Source organism: Staurois parvus, unplaced genomic scaffold (genome assembly GCF_062004578.1).
Source record: "Staurois parvus isolate SC_StPar_1 unplaced genomic scaffold, SC_StPar_1.0 ptg001302l, whole genome shotgun sequence".
NCBI classification, from domain to species: Eukaryota; Metazoa; Chordata; class Amphibia; order Anura; family Ranidae; genus Staurois; species Staurois parvus.
Genome location: NW_028319098.1, coordinates 9,978,181 through 9,990,992, shown reverse-complemented (window position 1 = coordinate 9,990,992; position 12,812 = coordinate 9,978,181). Strand labels below are relative to the sequence as shown.

Sequence of the window (12,812 nt, the reverse complement as noted above, 5' to 3'; positions counted from 1 at the left end):
CCACTGTGCTCATTGGAAACTTCAATGCTGCAGAAATTTTTCTGTACCCTTCCCCAGATCTGTGCCTTGATACAATCCTGTCTCGGAGGTCTACGGACAATTCCTTGGACTTCATGGCTTGGTTTGTGCTCTGACATGCACTGTTAACTGTGGGACCTTATATAGACAGGTCTAATCATGTCCAATCAACTGAATTTCCCACAGGTGGTCTCCAATTAAGTTGTGGAAACATCTCAAGGATGATCAGTGGGAACAGGATGCACCAGAGCTCAATTTTGAGTGTCATGGCAAAGGCTGTGAATACTTCTGTACATGTGTTTTGTTTTGTTTTTTTGTTTTTTATTTTTAATAATTGCAAAGATTTCAAAACAAACATCTTTCACGTTGTCATTATGGGGTATTGTTTGTAGAATGTTGATTTTGGAATAAGGCTGTAACATAAAATGTGGCAAAAGTTAAGCGCTGTGAATACTTTCTGGATGCACTGTATATATGTTTTTCACTTATAGAGATGCTACACTTGTTACACTTGTGTGCAAGATCTGAAGAAGCGGTTGTAACCACGAAACGCACTATTATTGCCAACAAGTGTAATATTATTGTCAACAAGTGTAACTTTGAATTACCGTCTATTCACTTTATTATATGTAGTTTGTTTTTATATCTTGTTGAATAAAAACTAATGTTTTATCCAATTAGATCTGTATTATTGATTTCTTATATACAGTGCCTTGAAAAAGTATTCATACCCATTGAAATTTTCAACATTTTGTCATGTTACAACCAAAAACGTAAAAGGTATTTTATTGGGATTTTCTGGGATAGACCAACACAAAGTGGCACATAAATGTGAAGTAGAAGGAAAATAATAAATGGTTTTCAAAATTTTTACAAATAAATATCTGAAAAGTGTGGCAAGCATTTGCATTTAGCCCCCATTACTCTGATACCCCTAACTAAAATCTAGTGGAACCAACTGTCTTCAGAAGTCACCTAATTAGTAAATAGAGTCCACCTGTGCGTAATTTTATCTCAGTATAAATACAACTATTCTGTGAAGCCCTCAGAGGTTTATTAGAGAACATTAGTGAACAAACAGCATCATGAAGGCCAAGGACCACGCCAGACAGGTCAGGGATAAAAATGTGGAGAAGTTTAAAGCAGGGTTAGGGTATAAAAAAAAATATCCCAAGCTTTGAACATCTCATGGAGCACTCCATCGATTCATCATCTGAAAACGGAAAGGGTATGGCACAACTGCAAACCTACTAAAACAAATGAAAGTGTCGTGCTGCTAGCATAAATCAATACATATAAATATACAAACAAAAACGTGACTGATAGTCCCAAAAGATGATAAAACATAAAAATAAATGCAATTCTTGAAAAAAATCCAAATAAGTGAAAAAATCTTCCTGGTGATTGCACCCAAAATCCCAGTGCTGTATATCTTCAATACATGTGAATCACCACAGTGAACAAAGACTTCAAGGTGAACTCTCACCTTCTCACATGGACCTGTATATGGACACAGGGCAAACAAAGCATCTCCCCTATTAGTGGGGGTAACACATAACTTGCTCCTCTGTGCACTCTTCCCCTTATGAATCACCACTGGACCTTCACAAATGGCACCAGATTTCAGTACAGCCAGCTCTGTGGATAAAGCTTGACAACCACAAAGTAGACCATAGTGCAGTAGGCTTCTTTAAAAGGCATATATTTATTAAAGCCTATGAACTCACATGATAATAGTGTTAAAAAAACGCAAGAAACAGCGGTCAGAATCAAACAATGGAGAGCAAGACCCTGCCTGTCGGAACGATGTAGGAGCGCTGACGTCACCTTATACTTATCGTCACACTCCACGTGACTTCATCAGTCACGTTTTTGTTCGTATATTTTTATGTATTGATTTATGCTAGCAGAGCGACACTTTCATTTGTTTTAGTCTGTTTTTCATGTTTACACACATAACACGTGTTTCCAGCAGTTCATCTATTAGTATTCTCATTATTTGGCAGTGCACGATTTTCTTTTGCCAGGCAAGGAGAGCATTAATCAGAGAAGCAGTCCATGGTAACTCTGGAGAAGCTGTAGAGAGATCCACAGCTCAGGTGGGAGAATCTGTCCACAAGACAACTACTAGTCGTACACTCAACAAATCTGGTCTTTATAGAAGAGTGGCAAGAAGAAAGACATTTCTAAATGTGATTCTTCTGAGCTACTATGGTGTATTTAAATTTACTGATAATTTTAATTAGGTGAGTAAAATAAATTAAATATAAATAATTAAGTGACTAAATTAAATAAGTAAATAAATGAATTTAAAAGAGAATAAGTGGGTCACCTACACTACACACATACTCATAGCAATGGGTCTTTATCAAATTAAAAAATCATTTTGTGTAACGCTCCACTATCAATATCAATTAGTGCACAAATCAATTAGTGCAAAACAAACTGAGTCCTGGTATATTTCCATAAGGTGACGCTAGTGATGTGTTCCCTCTGCTGCCACTTCCACACATTGGTGGAAGTGGCAGCAGAGGGGATAGATAGATAGATAGATAGATAGATAGATAGATAGATAGATAGATAGATAGATAGATAGATAGATAGATAGGATGAAAAAGTTTGAAAGGAGCCAAGAGACCCCTAGTGGGAAAAGGGATAACTCCATCCATCCACATTCAGGAAAAGGATCTCTTGATAATGGCGAGAGCCCTGCTGGAAAAAGAAAAAACGCCACTCATCCAACCATCTGGGATACAGGGATTTATCCATCTGTCCAATTCTGAGCCCAATTAAAAAGGGACACAAGCTTGTATGAACTCACTTAATGGTTTGCTCATATACATCAGGTGAGAGCACAACTGGTGAAGGAGCAAAGTGTGTGTGTAATATATACCGTATTTTCCGGCGTATAAGACAACTGGGCGTATAAGACGACCCCCTTCTTTTCCTGTTAAAATATAGTGTTTGGGCTATACTCGCCGTATAAGACTACTCCTCTTCCAATGCACACCAGTGGGAAGAATCGTGCCCCATCATTGGTGTCAGTGGGAGGAATAGTGCCCCATCATTGGTGTCAGTGGGAGGAATAGTGCCCCATCATTGGTGTCAGTGGGAGGAATAGTGCCCCATCATTGGTGTCAGTGGGAGGAATAGTGTCCCATCATTGGCGTCAGAGCGACAAATCGTGCCCCATCATTGGTGTCAGTGGGAGGAATAGCACCCTGTCATTTGTGTCAGTGGGAGGAATAGCGCCCCATCATTGGAATTAGTGGGAGGAATAGTGCCCCATCATTGGTGTCAGTGGGAGGAATCGTGCCCCATCATTGGTGTCAGTGGGAGGAATCGTGCCCCATCATTGGTGTCAGTGGGAGGAATCGTGCCCCATCATTGGTGTCAGTGGGAGGAATCGTGCCCCATCATTGGTGTCAGTGGGAGGAATCGTGCCCCATCATTGGTGTCAGTGGGAGGAATCGTGCCCCATCATTGGTATTAGTGGGAGGAATAGTGCCCCATCATTGGTATTAGTGGGAGGAATAGTGCCCCATCATTGGTATTAGTGGGAGGAATAGTGCCCCATCATTGGTGTCAGAGCGACAAATCGTGCCCCATCATTGGTGTCAGTGGGAGGAATAGCACCCCGTCATTTGTGTCAGTGGGAGGAATAGCGCCCCGTCATTTGTGTCAGTGGGAGGAATAGCGCCCCATCATTGGTGTCAGTGGCAGGAATAGTGCCCCATCATTGGTATCAGTGGCAGGAATAGTGCCCCATCATTGGTATCAGTGGCAGGAATAGTGCCCCATCATTGGTATCAGTGGGAGGAATAGTGCCCCATCATTGGTGTCAGTGGGAGGAATAGTGCCCCATCATTGGTGTCAGTGGGAGGAATAGTGCCCCATCATTGGTGTCAGTGGGAGGAATAGTGCCCCATCACTGGTGTCAGTGGGAGGAATAGTGCCCCATCACTGGTGTCAGTGGGAGGAATAGTGCCCCATCATTGGTGTCAGAGCAACGAATCGTGCCCCATCATTGGTGTCAGTGGGAGGAATAGTGTCCCAACATTGGTGTCAGTGGGAGGAATAGTATCCCATCATTGGTGTCAGTGGGGGAAGGAATAGTGTTCCATCATTGGTGTCAGTGGGGGGTAAAATAGTGCCCCATCGTTGTTGTCAGTGGGGGGAATAGTGCCCCATCATTGGTATCAGTGACACCAATGATGGGGCACTATTCCTCCCACTGACACCAATGACACTTGCTGACCCCTGTTGCAGTATGGTGCTGCTGCAGCCAGCATACGTGGTTGCAGCAGCACCTCTGCACTGCACACTTACTGGCCGCTCCTTCACTCGATTTTCGTGGGGCCGCTCGGCTCCGCCTCCTCGCCGGTGATTGGCTGCCTGCGTGCCTTTCCTGAGCTACAGTTCTGGCGGCCAATCACCGGTGAGGAGGCGGAGCCGAGCAGCCACACGAACATCCAGTGGCCCGAACTGAATGAAGGAGCAGCCGCGCTTCTTGGACTGGATCGTCGTGGGACCGGAGCCAGGTAAGAAACAGCAGCCCCTGCCCACCCCTGTACTTAGTGTCCCTTCCGTTGGAAGGGGGGGTGGTGGCGGCAGCGCGCCACCCCCCCTAAAAAGTGTCAGCATGCCGTATACCGGCGTATAAAACAACCCCCGACTTTTGAGAAGATTTTCAAGGGGTAAAAAGTTGTCTTATACGCCGGAAAATACGGTGTATATATATATATATATATATATATATATATATATATATATATATATATATATATATATATATATATATATATATATATATATAAATAAATTTATATTTTGTATTATTTTTTGCAATATACTATAGAAGACACTATAGAATCACGGATTGTTTTCTTCAGCAGGGACAGGGAAGCTGGTCAGAGTTGATGGGAAGATGGATGGAGCCAAATACAGGGCAATCTTAGAAGAAAAACTGTTAAAGTCTGCAAAATACTTAAGAATGGGGAGGAGGTACACCTTCCAGCAGGACAACGACCCTAAACATACAGCCAGAGCTACAATGGAATGGTTTAGATCAAAGCATATTCATGTGTCAGAATGGCCCAGTCAAGGTCCAGACCTAAATTCAATTGAGAATCTGTGGCAAGACTTGAAAATTGCTGTTCACAGACAGACACTCTCCATCCAATCTGACAGAGCTTGAACTATTCTGCAAAGAAGAATTGGTAAACATTTCACTCTCTAGATGTGCAAAGCTGGTAGAGAAATACCCCAAAAAACTTGCAGCTTTAATTGCAGCGAAAGGTGGTTCTACAAAGTTTTGACTCGGGGGGGGGGGGGGGGGCTGAATACAAATGCACATCACACTTTTCAGATATTTGTACAAAATTTTGAAAACCATTTATCATTTTCCTTCCACTTCACAATTATGTGCCACTTTGTGTTAGTCTATCACATAAAACCCCAATAGAAAACACGTTTTTGGTTGTAACATGACAAAATATGGAAAATTTGAAGCGGTATCAATACTTTTTCAAGGCACTGTACATATACCAGTAGGTCACACTTGAAATCCCTTTTCTTTTGTTGGTTTGCATTCTCTCTTTTACGGTGGTGACTCCCAGGTATAAGTATATATACCATACCTCACTGCTGTACATACAGCCCCACCTCATTTGTGCGCTTTAATGATTACAAGAAATAGTTGCAAGATCAGATACCCTACAAGCCGCAGTGATTGCCAATTTTGCAAAAGCCAACAAAAATTAGATTAAGGTCTGACAGTGGCAGTAGAAGTCTAGTAGGTGAAACTAGACACGCAACCCCCTGAATGAAGGTACAAACCAGGGAAAGAGAAGCCAAAAGACGTTGAAAAAGTACAGCCAAAGTAGTAACCAGAACCTTCACAGTATTCAGGGCCACACCTTTTTGAATACAACTCAGGATGCTAGCAACCAAGAGTTTGCAAGAAAAAGAAAACAAGCAAATAGGGGGAAGTATGCCTTTCAGGTGCAATAACATTAAGCAGTAGGTGGACTTTCGAGCCAAAAAAAAAACACCATGGAGAATACAGCCGGAGAAAGGCCCTTGTCCTTCAGAGCCTGGCTTTCAACAGCCATGCCGTGAAACCCAGCGACTGTAATGAAGGGTCAAAGATCAGACCTTGAGAAAGGTCTGGACAGAGTGGAAGAGTGCGTCGGTGACTAACCAAATGAGATCCACAAACCAGGCCCTGTATGGCCAATCTGGAGCCACTAGAATTTACCGGACTACATTCCCGCTCTATCCTCCACAGCAAATGGGGTAGAAGTTTCAGAGGAGGAAAGGAGAGGAGAGTACTAGTGCCATGGAGCCACCAGCTCAAATGATACATTGGTCCAGCAATCCTATGTTCTGGCCACAAACCTGGAAATGTTCCAACTGAGTCAGGTTGTGCCCCAGCATTGACAAATCTGGTGAAAGACCTTTGTGTAAATAGACTATTCCCTCTAATCCTGACTCTGGCAAATGAGATAGTTTGCCTGCCAGTTGCCCACTCCTGGAACATGAACTGCAGACAAAGCTGGGACATAGCATTTCGCCCAACTGAGTATATGAGAAACTTCCAATGCCACTGCCAAGCCCTTGGTACGCCTTTGTGTCTGATAGCCACATCAGGTAACCTTTGAGAATAGCCGCCCAATGGAAGAGGGAAAGACGAAGCACCCAGAGTACCAGCATGATGACGGGAAGCCTGGTTTCCTCCTAATTCCAACAAGCCTGCACCAACAAGTGAACCATCACTTCCCCCCCCAACCAAAGAAGCATGCATCCGTTATGTTGATCAGTCAGCTGAGAGGGAAAAAGGACTTCCTGGACAGCAATAGATGAGAATGAGTACATTAAGACAGCAGTGCCTTTGCCCAATGAGACAGACAAATGATCTGTCCAGAAAGCATGGATTTCATGAGCCACTTGGACAAAATTTCCTGATGCAGGGGCCTAGAATTGTGCTGCACATAAGCGACTGCTTCAAAAGAGGTGACCATGAGACGCAGAACCCTCACTCAAAAGCAGATGGAGACAGTCCATAGTAAAGCCAGATGCAGAAGCTGGAGTAGGAAAAAATCCCAGCTCCTAACTCCTAGGCGCTGGGCAAACAATTGAGCAGTTTGTTACAGATGAGGGATTTGGCCTCCAACAGAAGCAGTACCTAGGATGTTTTCCTTATTTGTTGCACCTAGCATACTGCTCCTGCAGGAGGTATAATCAAACCCATCTGTTATGATCAGAAGATCTGGCTGTGTCCTTCACTGAATGGAAGAGAAAATATTATTTACATTAAAAAAATTACAACTGTTTTTAAAAACCTTTTAACACCTTTTTCACAGGCTGTATATCTTTTTAAAATCTGGAGCATGCCAGCTGAAAGGCACAATAGCAGTTCAGCCAGCCAATATTAGACTGCTTTTAAACACTGCCATGTTGTTGATCACTATGATTTATTGTCATTGTGATCACGTGATCAGAAATTCTGGTTCTCAATTGCTGCAGCTGACAACACACTTGTCAAGAAACTAGGAGCTGGTATGGTCACTTTCTACTGGGTCTGCCTGCAGATGTTCATTAACCACTTGCCCTCCTGAGGATTTACCCCCCTTCCTGACCAGGCCATTTTTTGCGTTACGGCGCTGCAATACTTTCACTGACACTTGCGCTGTCATGCAACGCTGCACCCAAATTTACATCCTTTTTTCCTCAGGAACTGAGCTTTCTTTTGGTGGTATCTGATCGCCTCCACATTTTTTATTTTTGCGCTATAAAAAAAAATAAAAAGACCGACAATTGTGAGAAAAAAAACAATATTTTTTACTTTTTGCTATTAAACATGGCCAGTAAAAAAATTTATAAAATCTAATTTCGTCATAAATTTAGGCCAAAATGTATTCTGCTACATGTCTTTGCTGAAGAAAAAAATCCCAATACGTGTAAATTAATTGGTTTACGTGAAAGTTATAGCATTTACAATATATATGTATATATACACTGGAATTTTTTTTTTTTTAACTAGTAATGGCAGCAATCAGCAACTTATAATCGGGACTGCGGAGGACATTCTGACACTGGGGGGAACTGACTTGGTGTCACTGACATCCCCAGTGACACCAAAACAGTGATCAGTGCTATAAAAAAAAAAAAAAAAAAAAAAAAAAAAAAAAGCACTAACACTTAGCTAATGGCACTGGGCAGGAAGGGGTTAATATGAGGGGCAATCACAGGGCTAACTATGTGCAGGGAGTGTTTTACTAGGGGGGTGGTGTCTGTGTGCTTCACTGTAAGCACACTGCTCTGGATGGCTGCGCTCGAGCCGACAGGGAGGAGGACTGTTAGTAAACAAAACAGTACTCTGCCCAGTCGGAAATTACCAGGCGCTGGCAGGTTGTCTGGCTGTTAGACTAATCTCTTGGCTTCTAGACTTTCTGGTGAACTAAACAAATATCAAAATCAGGAGTTATAGCTGCACCGGCTACATGCTTACTCTGGGCCACAGAGTCAGAAAGTAACAGTATCAACTTAACAGTCAGTCAAATTGCCTTTTCAGGAGGAGATCAGCAATGGTAGCCCATATATTCCTCCCAGCAGATTTAGAGTATACCTATGAACTCTGCATAGCCCTCCTGATGTAAACCCATCCTCTTCAGCCACAGCTGATTACTTCTTGTAGTAGGACAACACCGTCTCCCATCCGCCATATATGGAAATGACGGACAGGCAGTGGTTCTCTCCCTCTGAGAGGACGTCATATGACGTCCTCCCACTCTAACCGCGTTTGTGCGGTCGCAAGAGCACACCGCGCATGCATGGCCACGTGAGCACGGGGATTGCTGGCGATCTGTGTCCCTTGGACACAGATCATCATAGATCGTGGTAAAGAGCCGTTGGCTGCGGTTCTTTACCACATGACAAATGTAAACACAGAGCGGTAACTCACTGTCACACACAGATCTTGTATGAGGATAGGAATCTTCTGACAGTGAGTTACAGTTTTTACAATGCATACACACATTAGAGCCCCTGTCACAGTGCCCATCAGAGTACCTGTCACCCATCAGTGTACCAGTCGCCCATCATTACCCATCAGTGTACCAGTCGCCCATCATTACCCATCAGTGTACCAGTCGCCCATCATTACCCATCAGTGTACCCGTCGCCCATCATTACCCATCAGTGTACCCGTCGCCCATCATTACCCATCAGTGTACCCGTCGCCCATCATTACCCATCAGTGTACCCGTCGCCCATCATTACCCATCAGTGTACCCGTCGCCCATCAGTGCCAGTGTACCCGTCGCCCATCAGTGCCAGTGTACCCGTCGCCCATCAGTGCCAGTGTACCCGTCGCCCATCAGTGCCAGTGTACCCGTCGCCCATCAGTGCCAGTGTACCCGTCGCCCATCAGTGCCAGTGTACCCGTCGCCCATCAGTGCCAGTGTACCCGTCGCCCATCAGTGCCAGTGTACCCGTCGCCCATCAGTGCCAGTGTACCCGTCGCCCATCAGTGCCAGTGTACCCGTCGCCCATCAGTGCCAGTGTACCCGTCGCCCATCAGTGCCAGTGTACCCGTCGCCCATCAGTGCCAGTGTACCCGTCGCCCATCAGTGCCAGTGTACCCGTCGCCCATCAGTGCCAGTGTACCCGTCGCCCATCAGTGCCAGTGTACCCGTCGCCCATCAGTGCCAGTGTACCCGTCGCCCATCAGTAGATCTGTCGCCCATCAGTGCCCATCAGCAGTGCACCTGTCGCCCATCAGTGCACTTGTCGCCCATCAGTGCCCATCAGCAGTGCACCTGTCGCCCATCAGTGCACTTGTCGCCCATCAGTGCCCATCAGCAGTGCACCTGTCACTCTTCAGTGCACCTGTCGCCCGCCCATCAGTGCACCGGTCGCCTATCAGTTCCCATCAGTGTACCTGTCGCCCGACCAGCAGTGCACCTGTTGCCCATCAGTGTACCTGTCTCCCGGCCAGCAGTGCACCTGTTGCCCATCAGTGTACCTGTTGTCCACCAGTGCATCTGTCGCCCATCAGTGACCATCAAGAGTGCACCTTTAGCCCAGCATTGAACCTGTCACCCAGCAGTGCACCTGTCACCCAGCAGTGCACCTGTCACCCAGCAGTGCACCTGTCACCCAGCAGTGCACCTGTCACCCAGCAGTGCACCTGTCACCCAGCAGTGCCCAGTAGTGCACCTGTCACCCAGCAGTGCACCTGTTACCCAGCAGTGCCCAGTAGTGCACCTGTCACCCAGCAGTGCCCAGTAGTGGACCTGTCACCTAGCAGTGCCCAGCAGTGTACCTGTCACCCAGCAGTGCCCATTAGCAGTGCACCTGTTGTACATCAGTGCCACCATCAGCAGAGTACCATCACACAGCCACCATCACCAGAGTACCCATCCTACAGCCAACATCAGCAGTCTACCTGTACCAGTGCCACCAGAGCCAGCCATGTCAAAACAAATCTACACTAGTGAGGAGGCGTTCAAAATCCTCAGTACGACGGATGAGAGCAGAGGAGAGCTCTCACTCTCCAATTCTGATTCAGTGTATGAGCCCATAGAAAGCAGTGCATCAGTGACTGAATCAGAAGAGGAAAGGGTCCCTCCTAAAAGAATACGGAACTATGACAATGAGGCAGCCACCAGCAGCGCCATACACCCCAATGGTCAATCTGCAAACGCCAATGATGCTAGAACCATAGAGGAAAGACCCAGTACCATCACTGGAATATTCCATCAACCCCAAGAATCAGGGACCAAAGCGTACCTCCTAGATGCTTTTGCCAACCCATTATGGCTGCCCTCCAACTCCAGATCAGCAAGCATTCCCTCTTTCACCGCACGGTCAGGTGTGCAGGCCAACACTGAGAATTTTTCAGCTATTGATTTTTTTTTTTTATTTATTTTTACCCGACACTTTACCACAGTTTATTGTGGACCAGGCAAACCTTTTTGCCCAATATTTCATTTCTAACAACCCCAGTTCATCCTATGCCCGTCCATGTGAATGGAGACCTCTTACATTGGAGGAATTTAGGTTATTCTTGGGCCTCACCCTTAACATGGGGCTTACAAAAAAAATTAAGGACATGCATACTGGTCCACACACCGAATCCACCACATGCCAATTTATTCTGCTGTAATGCCCAGGTCCCACTATGAGATGATCATGCGTTTCCTTCATTTAAGTGACAATACCCAGTGCCCTCCCAGAGATCATCCCAACTATGACAAATTATACAAAATTCGGCAACTTCTTAAATTTTTTCCCCAAAGATTTGCTTAACTTCTTGTCCCTGATAAAAACGTTTTTGTTGACGAATCCCTTGTCCATTTCACTGGCTGGCTAGAAATTAAGCAATATATTCCAAGTAAGAGGGCCAGATATGGAGTAAAGCTCTACAAGCTTTGTGAAAGAGCCTCGGGATATTTATGTGTTCCGCGTATATGAAGGCAAATATTCCCAGCTCCAGCCCCGAGTGCCCAACCTACATTGGAACAAGTGGAAAAATTGTCTGGGACCTGGTTTATCCACTTTTCCAAGAAGGCTATCACATTTACATGGATAATTTCTATACCAGTCTGCCCTTTTCCAACACCTATACCATGAGAAAACCTTGGCCTGCAGTACCTCCCGAATAAACAGGAAGGGCTTCTCACAATCTCTAGTGAATACCAGGCTACAAAGGAGGGAATCAGCAAGCCTAAGAAACGACAAAGTGCTGGCCCTGAATTGGAAGGATAAGTTGCTCCAGGGGCTTCAAAAACGTGATTGGTTGTCAGGAAATTAGATGTATAATTTTTGCCCCTAGAACGTCTAAGGTGCTTCTTGGATGTTGGGGCTCTCTATGTGGCCAGGCTGTGGAAAAATGTCACATTTGCTATTGCTATAATCAGGAGAGGTAGCTGAATGTATTTTGGGGTTTTGTAATTTTTGGTATGTACATGGTATGTGTGAGAATTATCTTAAATGGACAACTTGTTTTAAACAAATACGTTTTCATTTTCTTTGCACATTTTCTTAAAACTTGTGGAAAAAAAAAAAAAAAAAAAACACATGTTCAAAAGACTCTATTATGCCTCACAAAAAATATGTTAGAGTGTTTGCTTTCCAAAATGAGGTAATTTTGTGGGTGTTTCCACTCTCCTGGTGCTCCAGGGCCTTCAAAAACATGATAGGTTGTCAAGAAATTAGATGTGTACTTTTTGCCCCTAGAAGGCCTAAAGATGCTACTTGGATGTTGGGGCTCTGGCCAGGCTGTGGAAAAGTCTCACGCATGTGGTATCCCCCTACTCAAGAGTAATAGCAGAATGTATTTTGGGGTGTAATTTTTGGTATGTACGTGCTATGTGTTGGAAATATCTATAAATGCACAACATTGTGTAAAAAAAAAACAAAACACATTTTAATTTTCTTTCCAAATTTTCCGAAAACTTGTGGAAAAAAAATGACATGTTCAAAAGACTCATTATGCCTCACAGAATATACGTTGGGGTGTTTGCTTTACAAAATGGGGTCATTTTGTGGGTAATTATATTGTCCTGGTGCTCCAAGGCCTTCAGAAGTGTAATAGGTAGTCAGGAAATTAAATGTGTAATTTATACCCCTAAGTCTCCTGACAGTGCTCCTTGCATGTTGGGCCTCTGTATGTGGCTAAGCTGTGAATAATTCTCACACATATGGTATACCCATACTCAGCAGGAGTAGCAGAATGTGTTTTGGGGTGTTGTTGCAAGTATGCATATGCCGTGTGGGAGAAATAACCT

General features: G+C 44.5%; 1 protein-coding gene across 7 annotated transcripts in view; it reads right to left on the bottom strand.

Annotated features, from left to right (window-relative positions):
• The window catches only part of STAU2 (staufen double-stranded RNA binding protein 2), a 353,166-nt gene that overhangs the window by 302,561 nt on the left and 37,793 nt on the right, over positions 1–12,812 (bottom strand). The window lies entirely within an intron of this gene.